The following is a 17,016-nucleotide window of genomic DNA, read 5'->3' on the forward strand; positions in this document are numbered from 1 at the left end:
TGGCAACAATAACAGCAGCCAAAAGAAAAACAAAAAGGAGGAGGAAGAAACAGTGCTTCTGCTAATTGTGAGTCCCACTCCTAAGAATCTGGTTTATGGGTACCAGTTATCATAGAATCATAGAATAGTAGGGTTGGAAGGGGTCTACAAGGCCATCGAGTCCAACCCCCTGCTCAATGCAGGAATCCAAGTCAGAGCATCCCTGACAGATGGCTGTCCAGCAGCCTCGTCTTGAACGCCTCCAGTGTGGGAGAGCCCACCACCTTCCTAGGTCATTGGTTTTATTGGTTCCATATACTTCGACTATTGTATTCAGTGATTGCCTAAGGACCACTACCTCTCTGAAATTTAAAACCACAGCACAAAATCTATATGCGTAGAAGCTATATGTACATAGGCCCTGTACATGTGATCTAGAACCCTGCATTTGGCACAGATGGCACAGAGAGAAGGCGTGAGTGTATGATTTCTACATGAATAGTCTCTATGCACAAGGTACAATCTATACCTGGAAGTCAGGTGCAAGTCCTGTTGTGAATCTGTCCCCCCTCTCCTTGTTCAGTGTACCCAAATCGCAGTTGCCTGCACAGGACTATTGAAACCATCATTTTTCATGGCAAAACACATGGAAGTAGTAATAGGGAAAAGAATAAGAACTTAGGGAGCATTCTCTTCTTTCATTGGACTCAAGCTGCCCACCTTTAGACCTAGAACTGCACAAATGGTCTCTCAAAATTATCTACCCTATTGGTTGGCAGAGAAATGGGGGGAGACAACACCGTTTCATTGAATTTCTCCCGCAGGACAAACTGACCCAACATGTCATCGGCCCAGCACATGTAGCAGGGCATACTCTAGACTTGGTTTTCTCAACTGGGCATGGAGATGGTGATCTGAAGGTGGGGGACTTTGCATCAGTCCCTTTGTCATGGTCAGATCATTGCCTTCTGAGGTTTAGAGTCACAGCAGCGTTTCCCCTCTACAAAGTTGGGGGACCTATTAAGATGGTCCACCCCTGGAGGCTAATGGATCCTGATTGTTTCAGAGGGCTCTGGAGGGTTTTCCAGCTCATATGGCTGGCAATCCTGTCGAAGCCCTGGTCAACCTGTGGAATGCAGAAATGCTGTGGGCAGTTGACACGATTGCTTCTGAGTAGAGCTCATATGGCTGCATGGTATATCTCAGAGCTGAGAGCAATGAAACAAAATAGGAGATGGTTTGAGTGCAGGTGGAGAAAAACTAGTGGATGCAGTCGAACCCTGGTGTGTGCCTATATGGCCAGGTATATTCAAAGGCAGTGAGAATGGCAAGGAAAAATTCTTCACTGCCTCTATTCAATCTTCCATATACCACCCAGGGGACCTTTTTAGCAATGTCTAGGGCCTATGAAATTCTGGCCCTAAGGACACTATGGAAACATCTGAGGCCCACTGTAATGCACTGGCTAGGAACTTCCAATATAAACTCTCTTGCATCAGCTGCAACTTAGACACCAGTTTTACTGCTGGAGAATCAGGTGAGGTGTCCAGAACACAGCATGGTCTAGTTTTCTTGGATGCGTTTCAGCTGGTACAGCTCGAGGACGTGGACAAGGTGCTTGGACAGATACATACAACCACTTCCATATTGGTTCTTTGCCCTTCTTCATTTATAAAAACCAGCAGGGAGGGAACAGCTGGCTGAGCTAGGGAGCTGATTAATGCCTCCTTGTGAGGGAGAGTAGTCCTGGGCCCCCTGAAAGAGGTGGTTCTGAGACCACTCCTGAAGAAATCCTTCCTAGACCTGGAAAATCTTAGTAATTTTAGGCCAGTGGAAAATGTTCCTTTCCTGGGCAAGGTTCTTGAGTGGGTGGTTGCCAACCAGTTCCAGACACTCTTGGATACCGATTATCTCCATTTCAGTCAGGGTTCAGGCCAAGTTTTGGCATGGAAACAGCCTTGGTCACCCTGTATGATGACATATGTTGGGAGAGAGACAGGGGGAGTGTTGATTCTCCTTGATCTTTTAGCAGCTTTTGATACCATCGACCATGGTATCCTTCTGGGACAATTGTCTGAGTTGGGAGTGGGAGGCACTGCATTGCAGTGGTTTCACTCCTACTTGGAGGGTCAGCTCTAGAAGGTGGTGCTTGGGGAACATTGCTTGGTGTCAGTTCTTGCCAGCTGACTGCAGCTGGAGGCAATAACTCCCTAGCTGATAACAGGGTTGTAAACCTGTCCAAAGATGAGTGAGGGAAAAGGAGACTGAAGTGGGAAGCATTACTGGACTGGTTCATTCAAATCCAAGGAGATGTGGCAAAGAGAAGTCCGTTTCCCAGTCCAAAGGTGAACACACAAAGGAACATGAGCAAGGTGGGGAGTTCAGGTTCAGAGTCGAGGTGAGGCTGACGAGACCTGGTGAGTGACAACAACATTGTTCTCCAGTGGCCTTGCCCCTGTCTGGTCCCATCTTTTAACTGCAGTGTCCTGAAGCAGCTGCATGTAATCAAACTTCTTGCTTCTGAAAGCCTCTCTGTCTTAAACAGACAGAGGCCTGCCTACATTGTTCTCTTACATGCAGCCACCTTTGCTCTGCTGGGGTCAAGGGCATTTCATCTTCTGAATCCTCTGGGGAGTCTGCAGCTGGACAAGGAACAGGAGATGAGGGGGCTCAGTCTCCTTCTGTGCTGGTCCTTTCCCCTGGGTCTGGAGCCTGCCATTCCCCTTCATCCTCAGACGAGTCCAAGGGAGGCATGACACTCGGACCCATGGATTCTCCAGTATGGACTTCCACAGGGGTCAGTTTTGTCCCCTATTCTGTTCAGCATCTACATGAAACCACTGAGTGCAGTCATCCGGAGTTTTGGAGTGTGTTGTCATCAGTATGCTGATGACACACAGCTCTATTTCTCCTTTTCATCTTCTTCAGGTGAGGCTGTGGATGTGCTGAATCAGTGCCTGGTTGCAACAATGGACTGGATGAGGTCTAATAAACTGAAGCTCAATCCAGACAAGACTAAGATGCTGTTGGTGGGTGGTTCTGCTGACCAGATGGAGGATGCTCAACCTGTTCTGGATGGGGTTGCACTCCCCCTAAAGGACCAGGTCTTGGGGGTCTTCCTGGAACCATCATTGTCACTTGTAGGGATGTATGAAACCCCTACCTTCTTTCCCAGGGTGGGGTCTGCAGAGGGGAGGCGATCCATTCCTTCCCCCGAAAACCTCGTGGGCCAGCTCCGTTCTGCGGCGATTCTGCAGAGCTGCCGGCCAGCTCCGTATAGCCAGCGATATGGTCACCATTGCCGACCTGTATTGCTGAGGAGGAAGGAATCTGGACACAAATGACATCCACAACGCCATTTGCTGCTGTAAAGCTCTTAGATTAACCTAAATACTAAATGGCTGCATATAGGTTAAACTAAGGGTTTTATGGCCGCAAATTAGGGATGTCAGAGTATTCCGCCACGGACTCCAGTGAGGCTGGATTCTTTAGAATCTGGCCCCCCAGAGTCCGTGGCGGAATGGCCTCCCCCCCCCACCTCCACCCTGTGGAATCCCCCTGGGATGGACCTACCTGGTGGCAGATGTGGAGGCGGCAACTGCAGCGGCGATGGCAGCTCCAGCAGCGGTAGCAGCTCTGGCCGCTGCCAGGCTGCTGCGGCCGCCATTTGCCTCCCTACGCTTGCCCATGATAGGCTATGTATATATTTACGTAGCCTATCATAGATAAAGCAGGGACGCAAATGGCGTCCCCACACAGGATGCCATTTGCATCCGCAGCAGCCCGGCAGTGGGTGGAGGCCCCACTACGGATCGGCCCGGCCGGCGGCTCCGTGGACTGGCCGCAGAGCAGGGCCAGCTGGGCAGGATTCTAGGGGGGGAGGAACGATTCGCCTCCCCCCCGTCGAGGATTCTGGGGGGAGGAACGGATCGCCCCTCCCCACCTGCGGACACCAGCGGAGCCAGGTATGTGGGGTTTTTTATACCCCTACCACAAATGGCGTAGTGGATGCCATTTGGGTCCGGATTCCTTCCTCCTCAGTGATACGGCATAGCAATGGTGGCCGTATCACTGGCTAAACAGAGCTGGCCACAGAGAGGAGCCAACTTCAAAGAGGATTCTGGGGGTGGGGAGGTGAGTGCCCCATTCTGCTGCGGACCCTGGAGGCCAGATTCCTTTGAATTCAGCCTCATTGGGGTCCACAGCAGATTTTTCTGACATCCCTAGCCACTTGAGGCTCAGGTGGCCTCAGTGGCATGGAATGCCTTCCACCAGCTTCAGTTGGTGGCCCAGCTATGTCCCTATCTGGACAGGGATAACCTGGCTTCAGTTGTCTATGCTCTGGTAACCTCTGATTACTGCAATGCGCTCTATATGGGGCTCCCTTTGAAGGGTTTGGAAGCTGCATCTTATGCAAATGCAGCAGCCAGATTGATAACTGGGACTAGAAGGTCTGCACATACAAGTCCGACTCTGGCCTGCTTGCACTGGCTGCCTATATGCTTCCAAGCTCAATTCAAAGTGCTGGTTTTAAACTCTAAGGCCCTACATGGCTTGGGACTACAATACACCTCTCCCAAAATGAACCTACCCAAATGCTACATTCACCATCTAAGGCCTTCCTCCGGGTGCCTCTGCAAAGGGAAGCTTGGAAGGTGGGAACAAGGAAGAGGGCCTTCTCAGTGGTGGCGCCCATCTGTGGAATGAGCTCCCCAATGAGGTCCACCTGGCTCTAACATTGTTATCTTTTTGGCGCCAGGTTAAGACCTATCTCTTTCCCCAGGCATTTGTTAGTAAATGATGAGTTTTACTCGGTCCTGGATGTATCTTTAGTTATGACCGTTCAAGCTGTTTTAAGTTTTATATGTTGTTTGTGTATACTGTCTGTGTGCTTTTATGTAAATGGCTTTTAAACTGTGTATATTGTATTTTAATGTTTTAACCTCTGTAAACCACACAGAGAGCTTCGGCTATGGGGCAGTATAGAAATGTAATACATAACAACAACAACAACAACAACAGAGCACTTTTTTATCAGCTTAGGCTGGTATACCAACTATGCCCTTACCTGGACAGAGATAGCCTAGCTACAGTTATCCATGCTCTGATCACTTCTCATCTGGGTTACTGCAGTGCGTTATATGTGGGGCTGCCTTTGAAAACAGTCTGGAAACTTTAGCTAGTCCAAAACAGGGCAGCAAGATTGTTAACAGGGACTGGCCAATGAGATCACATTACGCCAGTATAGGGATGTTAGAGAATTCTGCCACGGACTCCAGTGAGGCCGGATTCTTTAAAATCCGGCTCCCCAGAGTCCGTGGCAGAACAGAGCAATCCCCCCTGCAACCCCGCAAAACTTGCCCGGGACAGATCCCACCTGTTGAAGGCCATCCGCTGCCCTTGTCTGCAGCCGCCATTTCCCTTGGTACTTTAGCCGTGATAAGTATTTACATAGCCTATTATGGCAAAGAGCAAGGACGCAAATAGCATCCGCTATGCCATTTGCATCCCTGCTCTTTTCATGATAGGCTACATAAATATATACGTAACCTATCACGGCTAACGCAGGGATGTAAATGGTGGCTGCTATGCCATTTGTGTCCCTGCATTAGCCGAGATAGGTTATGTATATATTTACGTAGCCTATCACGAAAAGAACAGGGATGCAAATGGCATAGCAGCCGCCATTTGCGTTCCTGCTCTTTGCCGTGATAGGCTACGTAAATATATACGTAACCTATCACGGCTAACGCAGGGACACAAATGGCGGCCACTATGGCAGCCACCATTAGCGGCCACAGCCCGGCAGCAGATGGAGGTCCGGCTGCGGGTGGCCCCGGCCAACGGCTTTGCGGTATGATGTACGAATCCCTTACCTGGCTCCGCACAGGGACATCTGTGGGGGGGGAGGCTGTCAAGGGCTCCTTGGAGGGCTCTCTCAGTCTAATCCAGTAGCCAAGTCCAGATGCAGACAAAGGGATTCTTTTCAAAGTTTTATTCTTCTTTTACAACTTACAACTCTACAGGTAGCAACTAGATCTGAGCAGCAGCATCCCTATGCCCTAAGTTGGAACAGTTGGCCCCCGTTTGAAAGGCAATTACTGGCAGACCCCTGAATATAAGGATTAGGGAGAATCCCTCCCCTTTTCCCTTGGATCCTCTGGGCACAACCGTTCTTTGAGCGCCAACCGGGCGCTATGCCTCCTTTCCGCGCTCTCCATTTGGCACCGCTCTCTGCGTCTGCGCCGCGCATCCAACCAGTCTGCTATTGGTGCTGGGTCACTCCCTGGACTGCTTTCTAATCTAGGAATGTTGGTGGGAGGAATCTCTGTCAGCTGCAGGCCCTGGGAAAAAGGGGCGCGCTCCTCTCCCAGGAGCGACTGCTCTTCCTCCAAATCAGAACTACTCTGGGATTCTATGGGCTCAGTGTCCACCCTGACAGAGGCAAACTGTCCCTCCCCTCAGAATCCTCCCTGGCCAGCTCTGCTCCGCAGCAGCTCCAGGGAGCCACCAGCTGGGGCCGTCCGCAGCCGGAGTTCTGTCCATGGCCGGGCTGCTGCAACTGCAAATGGCGGCCATCGTAGTAGCCGCCATTTGCGTCCTTGCAAGCAGCCATGATAGGCTACATAAGTATTTACGTAGCCTATCATGGCAAAGAGCAGGGACGCAAATGGCGGCTGCTATGTCATTTGTGCCCCTGCTCTTTGCTGTGATAGGCTACGTAAGTATTTACATAGCCTATCATGGTAAAGGCAGCCACATAGCAGCTGCCATTTGCGTGGCTGCCTTTAACATGATAGACTATGTAAATACTTATGCAGCCTATCATGGCAAAGAGCAGGGGTGCAAATGGCGTAGTGGCCACCATTTGCGTCCCTGCTCTTTGTCGTGATAAATACTTACGTAGCCTATCACAGCTGCAAGGCTGCAAATGGCAGCCGCAGCAGCCCAGCCGCGGCCAGCCAGGAGATCAGCCACTGCCGCTGCTAGAGCCGCCGCTGGAGCCACCGCCACATCCGCCCCAGGTAAGTTTGGTCACGGGGGGATTTCGCGGGGAGGCAGGAGGCGGGAGGCTGTTCCGCCACGGATTCTGGGGGGCTGGATTCTGAAGAATCCGGCCTCACTGGAATCCGTGGCGGAATTCTCTGACATCCCTATTGCTGCGGAGCGGAGCTGGCCGGAGAGGATTCTGGGGGGAAGGAACGGATCACCTCCCCCCCACTGCAGACACCCCAGAATGGAATCAGGCAAAGGATTTGTACATCCCTACGCCAGTACTTTTCCAGCTGTACTGGCTGCTAGTCCATTTCCGGGCCCGATTCAAAGTGCCAGTATTAACATTCAGAGCCCTAAATGGCTTGAGGCCAGGTGATCTGAAGGATCGCCTCCTCCCATATGTGCCTGCCCGGACCCTGAGATCATCCTCAGCAGTCCTTCTCCATGAGTCCCTGCCAAAGGAAGTGAGGGGGGTGGCTACCAGGAAGAGGGCTTTTTCTGCTGTGGCACCCCAGCAGTGGAATGAGCTCCCTAGTGAGGTTCGCCTGGCACCCTCATTGTATTCTTTCCGGCGCCAGGTGAAGACCTTTTTATTTTCCCAGGCATTTTAGCATTTTAGCTTTCTAGACTTTTAGCTTTGCTGTTTTAAATCTGTATTTTAAATCTCTGCATTGCTGCTAGGTTTTATTCTAATTATATTGTTATATTATGGTTTTAATGTGTTTATATTTTATATTGTTTTATCCTGCACTTTTTGGTTTTAAGTTTTGTGAACTGCCCAGAGAGCTTCGGCTACTGGGCGGTATAGAAATAAATAAATAAATAAATAAATAAATAAATAAATAAATAAAACAGCCCAATGGTGTCTTAGGGGTGGGGCTTAGCATTAGTACTGACAACATTACAGCTCCTTCTTTACTTAGGGTTGTTGTGCTGCTGTTGTTTTGCTGCCAGTCCAAGTGGCAACAGCAACTGTATTGGCGGCCTGGCCACCATCTTGCATCCTCCACAATATCCCAGACCTAGTGTAATTCTAGTGTAATCCTGGGGGAAGTAGAATGGACATGCCTCCCCCCCCCCGCAAAAAAAAGGTGGATTGATTTCAGAGAGTATTCTGCAATTCTTCTCTCTCTAGAGGGTGGGATGAGAAAAAGAAACTTCTCAGAAATGTTCTCAGAAGAATGGCTTCTAAGAAATCTCAGCTCAGCTCTATCGGGGCCACAACCACAACTAGGCTTAAGTATTGAGAATTTTAATTTGTAAAAACATGCTGAATTCTAGTAGACAATACATACCTAATGCCTACAACTTTACAGTGCCATTGTGCACACACTTCAATAACTCTCTTGTTGTTGTTCAGTCGTTCAGTCGTGTCCGACTCTTCGTGACAGGCCTTCCTGTCCTGCGCTCTCTCCCAGAGCGTGCTCAAGTTCATATTCGTTTCATCAGTGATGCTATCTAGCCATCTCATCCTCTGCCGTCCCCAAATCATTGTTTGGCTGTGGGTAGAGAGTTATTGCCAAACAATGATTTTTCTCCAATTGGGTGTCTTCTTTTTTTTAATGTGCAGTGGCTCCTTAGGTGAAATAATATGTAAGAAGTTCATAAAGCTATAATGTTCTTGCCTCCCCAATCAATAGTAATAAATAATCCACATAAACCAGAAAAATGCATGGACACACAAATAGAAGATCTGCTGGCTTAGCTTACCTCTCCTTGCTTTTCAGGGATTTTGGCAAATAATTTGTTTAGTGGTATTGAAGGTTTTTTGGGGTCAATGAGCGGAGCTATACAGTAAGTATAAGTCTTTTCATCTCACATGCATGCAACTTTATGTAGAATTAGCAGGTGTGAAAAGAAAAGAGAATGTCTGGATCCTGGTGGTATAGAACCTCTTCCTGCTTTTCCTCCCTTCCATCTGAATAAATGCACTTTTAATCCAGAATGACAATTAACTTTATTTTGTAAGGAAGGCTCATTTCTTTCTATACATCGCTGAAGTAAAGCAAATTATTTCCTTCACAGCCATAAAATAGAATCAGCATACACTGGGCATCAACTGTTGTCGTGTTGTGATTGTTGCTGCCAGTTCTTGACAGAAAAAGCATGCTACAGAATTCAGAGCAATTCTGTACCATTCAAACATACCTAGTGATAGGGACTTGGTAAAACCTGGGAACTTCCATGTCTGAATAATTTGCTTAACCAGAATATTTAGGCATGGCAATTCTGTTTGTATGCATGTGTGTGTCTCTCTCTCCGTCTCTGCCTCTGTCTCTCTCTGAATAGTTGTTACAATACAATTGCCACAGTCATTCTCTCAGAAACACTGAAACTGCCATTTTGGTGCCATCTGTGAGACAGTTGAAAAGTGGTTGATTCGAAGCCTTTGTTGTTTCTGATCTATGTTATGCCTTGGTTAATAACAGACAATTTGAGCACCAGGGGTTGGGGGGGATGAGATGGATCTTTGCAATGTCACTGCCTTTATTGTATGGCAAGATTTGTGCCCCACCACCTACTTATCTTTCCCTGGCTGACCTGTGTGTGTTTACCTTCTGTTGGTGCCACTTCCCATTGAGAGCTCTTTCTCTCAATGCAATTTGGACTATGGGCACGTACCATCTTTTGTTGCACTGTATATAAAGAATAGGACACTGGGGAAGCAAATGTTGGAAAGGTGCCAGACATAAAGAATAAATACTATGCCATTAAAGATATGTCAGTTCTACATTAAACTGTTTTATCCCCTTCCATAATACAAAAAGGCTCAGGCTTCATTCCTTAACAAGAATATGTACTGCATCATGGGGGGCGCCCCTTCATGGATAACTGCCTTGTTGTGGCGAAGGGGCTTGCGTAACTCAGTGAAGCCATAAGCTATGCCGTGCAGAGCCACCCAAGACGGACAGGTCATGGCAGAGAGTTCTGACAAAATGTGGTCCACTGGAGAAGGAAATGGCAACCCACTCCAGTATTCTTGCCAAGAAAACCCCATGGAACGTATCACAAGGCTAAAAGATATGACGCCGGAAGATGAGCCCCTCAGGTCGGAAGGTGTCCAATATGCTACTGGGGAAGAGCAGAGGGTATTTCCAAGTAGTGCCAGAAAGAGTGAAGCGGCTGGGCCAAACCCGAAAGGACACTCAGCTGTGGATGTGTCTGGTGGTGAAAAGAAAATCCGATGCTGTAAAGAACAATATTGTTTAGGAACCTGGAATGTCAGATCAATGAATCAAGGTAAGCTGGAGGTGGTCAAACATGAGATGGCAAGATTGAACATCGACATCTTGGGAATCAGCGAACTAAAATGGACAGGCATGGGCGAATTTAATTCAGGTGACCATCATATCTACTATTGTGGGCAAGAATCCCTTAGAAGAAATGGAGTAGCACTCATAGTCAACAAAAGGGTGGGAAAAGCAGTACTGAGGTACAATCTTAAAAATGATAGAATGATCTCAGTACGAATCCAAGGCAAACCATTCAACATCACAGTAATTCAAGTCTATGCCCCAACCACTGAGGCCGAAGAAGCTGAGGTTGATCGGTTCTATGAAGACCTACAACACCTTCTAGAACTAACACCAAAAAAAGATGTCCTCTTCATCATAGGGGATTGGAATGCTAAAATAGGAAGTCAAGAAATCACCGGGATAACAGGCAGGCATGGCCTTGGTGTACAAAATGAAGCAGGACAAAAGCTAATAGAGTTTTGCCAAGAGAACACGCTGATCATAGCAAACACTCTTTTCCAACAGCACAAGAGGCGACTCTACACATGGACATCACCAGATGGTCAATATCGAAATCAGATTGATTATGTCCTTTGCAGCCAAAGATGGAGAAGCTCCATACAGTCAGTCAAAACAAGACCTGGAGCTGACTGTGGCTCAGATCATGAGCTGCTTCTTGCAAAATTTCAGCTTAAATTGAAGAACGTCAGGAAAACCACTAAACCGTTCAGGTATGACCTAAATCATATCCCTGATAAATATACAGTGGAGGTGAGGAATAGATTTCAGGGATTAGACCTGATAGACAGAGTGCCTGAGGAACTATGGACGGAGGTCCGTAACATTGTTCAGGAGGCAGCAACGAAATCCATCCCAAAGAAAAAGAAATGCAAGAAAGCCAAGTGGCTGTCTGATGAGGCTTTACAAGTAGCTCACGAAAGAAGGGAAGCGAAAAGCAAGGGAGAAAGGGGAAGATATACCCAACTGAACGCAGAGTTCCAGAGAATAGCAAGGAGAAACAAGAAGGCCTTCTTAAATGAACAATGCAAAGAAATCGAGGAAAACAACAGAATGGGAAAGACTAGAGATCTCTTCAAGAAAATGGGAGATCTCAAGGGAACGTTTTGTGCAAAGACGGGCATGATAAAGGACAAAGAAGGCAGGGACCTAACAGAAGCAGATGAGATTAAGAAGAGGTGGCAAGAATACACAGAAGAACTATACAGGAAAGATCTGAATGTCCCTGATAGCCATGATAGTGCGGTCACTGAACTTGAGCCGGACATCCTCGAGAGTGAAGTCAAGTGGGCCTTAGGAAGCATTAGTAACAACAAAGCTAGCGGAGATGACAGTATTCCAGCCGAGCTATTTAAAATCCTAAAAGATGATGCTGTTAAAGTGCTGCATTCAATATGCCAATAAATCTGGAACACTCAACAGTGGCCACAAGACTGGAAAAGGTCAGTTTACATTCCAATTCCAAAGAAGGGCAACGCCGAAGAGTGTTCAAACTACCGCACCATTGCGCTCATTTCACATGCCAGCAAGGTGATGCTCAAAATCCTACAAGCTAGGCTTCAGCAGTATGAGAACCGAGAACTACCGGAAGTACAAGTTGGGTTTAGAAGAGGCAGAGGAACTAGAGATCAAATCGCCAACATTCGCTGCATCATGGAGAAAGCAAGAGAATTCCAGAAAAACGTCTATTTCTGCTTCATTGACTACGCTAAAGCCTTTGATTGTGTGGATCACAACAAACTGTGGCAAATTCATACAGAGATGGGAGTACCAGACCACCTTACCTGTCTCCTGAGAAACCTGTATGAGGGTCAAGAAGCAACAGTAAGAACCAGACATGGAACAACCGATTGGTTCAAAATTGGGAAAGGAGTACGACGAGGCTGCATATTGTCACCCTGCTTATTTAACTTATATGCAGAGTACATCATGAGAAATGCCGGGTTGGATGAATCAGAGGTCGGAATTAAGATTGCTGGGAGAATTATCAACAACCTCCGATATGCAGACGATACCACCCTAATGGCAGAAAGCGAAGAGGATCTCAAGAGCCTCTTGTTGAGGGTGAAAGAGGAGAGTGCAAAAGCTGGTTTGAAACTCAACATTAAAAAAACTAAGATCATGGCATCTGGCCCCATCACTTCCTGGCATATAGAAGGGGAAGAAATTGAAGCAGTGACAGATTTTACTTTCTTGGGCTCCAAGATCACCGCAGACGGTGACTGTAGCCATGAAATTAAAAGATGCTTGCTCCTTGGGAGGAAAGCTATGGCCAACCTAGACAGCATAGTAAGAAGCAGAGACATCACCTTGCCGACAAAGGTCTGTCTAATCAAAGCTATGGTTTTCCCAGTAGTAATGTATGGCTGTGAGAGCTGGACTATAAGGAAGGCTGAGCGCCGAAGAATTGATGCTTTCGAGCTGTGGTGCTGGAGAAGACTTTTACGAGTCCCCTGGACTGCAAGGAGGTCAAATCAGTCCATCCTAAAGGAAATCAACCCTGAGTGCTCATTGGAAGGACAGATAATGAAGCTGAAGCTCCAATATTTTGGCCACCTAATGCGAAGAGAAAACTCCCTGGAAAAGACCCTGATGCTGGGAAAGACTGAAGGCAAAAGGAGAAGGGGACGGCAGAGGATGAGATGGCTAGATAGCATCACGGATGCAATGAATATGAACTTGAGCACACTCCGGGAGAGAGCGCAGGACAGGAAGGCCTGGCGTGCTATGGTCCATGGGGTCACGAAGAGTCGGACACAACTGAACGACTGAACAACAACATGGGGGGCGGGGGAGAACCCTTCTCTTCTCCACTCATGAAAAAGTGCATGTGTTTCCTTCTTGATCTGGGGCACGTCCACATAGACTTCTTCCCCTGCTCTTCATGTGCATTTACAGAAGTCAGGAAATCCTCCCCCCGCCCCAAGAAATGTTGCCAGATGTATCAAAACTCCTTTTGCTTCCATCAACCTTCCTTGGATATTCCACTCAAATAACTTCCTAGGGCATCTCTACACCAGCCTAAAATCCTCCATTTAAAAAATTGGGGCTTTCTGCTTCGTTTTTAAATGCAGGATCACAACTCCCTTTTTCACATGTTTCCTTTCCCCCTCCTCCCCATATCTGAGTCGTCCATTATCTTTCATTGATCTCGCTCCTCTTCTTGCCGCTTTTCCTGTTTTCACGGAGGGAACTCAAGCAGAACACAACAGGGATATTTGAAGCTCATTATCTGTGATCTATTTAAAAACGGAACAAAGGGCATTTAGTGCAGGAGACGCCCTGGAGGGACATGGCATCATGTAAAGAGCCCACAAACGTCCATGAAGGAGTAATCTCAATCACAGGATAAAAGCTCCATGTGAAGGAGCCCCTAGTTTGCCATGCAAATTTTAGCTGAAATTCAGTGATCATTGTATGAACATTCTACTGTACCTCTGGCATTTTGATGGGCGGCACTGGTAACAAAAATGACATCTACTGTGGTGTGAAGAGATGGGCAAACACACCCAGTTTTGCTCTGAAGAAGTCTAGCAGATTTAAATTTTCCATCCAGGTCTGCCAATGATTGCTTTGTCCCACTCCCCAATTATGCCCTAATAAAGATTCCATACACATAATGGAATATTTGTCAAATCTGTTTATTATTGGAAACAGATTCTTTCCTCACTTATTCAGCTTTAGCTAATTAGCCTAAAACCCAGGTTGGCAACTGATTTTTATCAATGGTCATATTTTAAGTGAGGAATGGAAGAGGGGTTGCAGACATACAAACTGGGCTCTACCAGGTAATGTGTGCAACCCCTCCTCCATATCAGCTTAAGACCATGCAGACATCCTGACTACAACATTTAGGGTGCAATCCTATGCAAGTTTAGAGGGAAAAAAGGCCTGCAACTCCCAGCATGCCCCAGCCAGCTGGGACATGCTGGGGAGTTGTAGGCCTTTTTTCCATCTAAGCTTGCATAGGATTGCACCCTTAGTTAGCCTTTTTTTTCCTGCCCCCCGCCCTTTTCATAACATCTTGCCTGAAGCAGAGCTCTGGAGATCTCAAAAGCTTGCATATTTTTTGTAATCTTTGACTTGGCTTAATAAAGGCACTACACCGTATGGATTTTGGAATAGCCAACACAGCTACCTTTGTTAATTTTATTTTTTACAAAAAATATATATAAAACAACTATATTGTTGTTTTATCAGCAGTTTAAAAAAAAAATTAGTTGCCCCATACAGCAAAAGCCTACCAGAATAAAACAGTATTTAGTAATTGGAGAAAAATAGCGAGGGGGGGGGGGTCAACCACACTTCATGAGACAAAGTGTTGCATAATCTGAGGGCAGCAACTGAGAAGGCCTCTCCTCTCTTATCCCACTCAAACTTGCTTCCACCCTAGTTGGAATGGCCATGATTTTTTCCATGGAGAACAATAAAGTTTGCTTGAGCTATTTGTTTAATAACAGATCTCCCATATCTTATGGCACCTGAGTCATGGTGCAACTTTTAGTTCTTCCTGCTTTGAGCTTTTGGCACATTCTATTTTGGATATTAGGGATGTTTGCATATGTAGATTCCTGCCCTTGTGAATTAGATTAGAATAATTTCCCCCTCCACCCTACAGTTCTGTGATGCCACGTGATGAATAAGGGCATTTAACAACATCTGACATTGCACCAGAGTTTGATTACTTTAACTATCCCCCAAAGTATCTGAGGTTTCAAAGCTTCAAGAAATGCCGCTCCAGGTCTGTTTGCTTACAAACGATTCCTTTTATTGGTGAACATCTGAGCCAAGGATTAGATTAAAGTATCCATATTCCATTCATTAGTCTCTACATTATTCAGCAACATCTGTAAGGCAGTGGAGAGAATTGCTTAATAAGAATAGGGAATTTATGCATATATATAAATGAAAGAATGTAGCCTAGGTTCCAATCCTAGATATGATTACTCGAAGGGCCAGCACAAAACATTGTGCTGCCTGAGGTAGACCTGCTGCTGCCTCTGTCACCTACTGCCTCCTCCACCTTTTCTTCCCCGAGCCTTGCCCTTTTAAAGTATTTCTTGGTGTGTAAGTGGCAGAAGTGGTGGGGACCCTAAGATTTCTGGAGCAATCTCTCCCTCAGTGCTGCACTCTGGGGAAAGGGCTCTTCGTCAAAGCAAGGCATTATGGGTGAGATGGTCCCAGATACCACCTGTATAAAATTTAAGCAGCATTTGCTGCTGTTGCACCAACACAGTGGTGGTGCAGGCAACCTTACCCACAACCTTACCCACAATGCTTCGCTTTGCAAAAGGACCCCTCCCTCTGAATGAGGCATGGGGGACTGTAAAAGCACCATTTTCTTCCAGCAGAAAATACTGTTCAGTTGTATTTGCCACAGGAGCAAAAGCAGTAGCAGTGCCCGCTGTGGGATGGTGGGCTGCAGTGGTAGCGGTACTAGCAGTGGCAGGTGGGGGACACAGATGTGGTGGTGATGTTGGTGGCATGGAGGTAGCAGTGATGCCATTGGGGCCAGTGTCACCATCTGCTGTGCCTCCCAATTCATCTGAGCCAAGTGGCTTGTTGTGCCTCCTGGTAGAGCTGGCCTGCTGACTAGAAAGTAGGTTCCATTGAACTTAGTGAAATGTAACTTCCAAGTAAATATATTTAGAATTGGGCCACAAGATTCATGTCTTTTGTATTTCCTGGAACATTGGCAAAAGCAGATTTGCCTACACAAAAATGTGAGAAACAATTTCAGTTATATGACAGGAGGGAGCCAGAGGGGGGTGGGGAGGAAGAGGACATCAAAGCAGTTTCTTTAATCTAGTCTCTGTGACTTAAAATGCCTGTCCATTAACATCAGAGAACCTGTATCCCTCCCCCTTCTCTCCTCTGGCTGTATAGGTGAGTAATCATTAGGCTTGTGACAACTCTGTTCTCATTTTCCTCTATTCCCCAGCAGCATGATAGGCCTGCAACAATTTTGGGCTATTAGTTATGCTTTTCTAAAAAGGGGAGAAAGTGTTCCTGAAGATGTAGCGACATCAAGAGGACTGATGGCTTATAAACTATAGACAGCTGAGCTACTGGGATATGAACCGGGTATATCTTCACTGTAAAAATAAACTGGCATCATTAATGTAGCCCAGGCTTCCCCAATCTGATGCCATCCAGATGTGTTTGATTACAGTTCCCATTATCCCCATGGCCCAAAGCCTTGAGAGAGCACCAGGTTGGATCAGACAAGCATTCTGCTACTATTTCTGTAAATGGATCAACGATCTTACAACTGCATTCATAAGCTGCAGAAAGCAAAATATAGAGGCTCTTCTCTCCTATGGCATAGGCTCTCTTAAACAAAAGCTGATAATGGGAGGATGTGCTTAGGAGAATTATGTATGCAAACACTTTTTTGTGAATATGCATGATCGAATTCTTGTGACGTCTTGAGTGTTCTGTGAAACTCAAAGAGAAATTTCTGCATCTCCCCTGAATGTTTCCCTAGCCATAACCATTTTCTTTCAAAAATCATTTGATTTGATGACTTAAGAGAAGCGTAACAGGCACTTGCCTGTCATCTGGAATGATTAAAATAAGCTTCTTACTCATCAGACTTCCAAAAGTATATAGGACTATTCTCTGGCAGCAACTCCTGCTCAAAATGCACATGCATGTGTAATGCATGCACGCGCTCACACACACCAGGTTTCCATAATCTGAGGAACCAGGAAGGGAAGCTACTTTCCAACACCATTTAACACAGAGGTGTCCACAATAAACACACATTCTGGACTGGTTTGTAGGT

At 46.7% G+C, this 17,016-nt stretch overlaps 1 pseudogene; it reads left to right on the plus strand.

Moving 5' to 3' along the window:
• Window positions 1–5,534: 5,534 nt before the first annotated feature.
• On the plus strand, window positions 5,535–5,630 carry LOC146350274 (small nucleolar RNA SNORA17; annotated as a pseudogene).
• Window positions 5,631–17,016: the final 11,386 nt, after the last annotated feature.

This window comes from Heloderma suspectum, chromosome 3 (assembly GCF_057233095.1).
Source record: "Heloderma suspectum isolate Gila_16-S chromosome 3, 16-S_ref, whole genome shotgun sequence".
NCBI classification, from domain to species: domain Eukaryota; kingdom Metazoa; phylum Chordata; class Lepidosauria; order Squamata; family Helodermatidae; genus Heloderma; species Heloderma suspectum.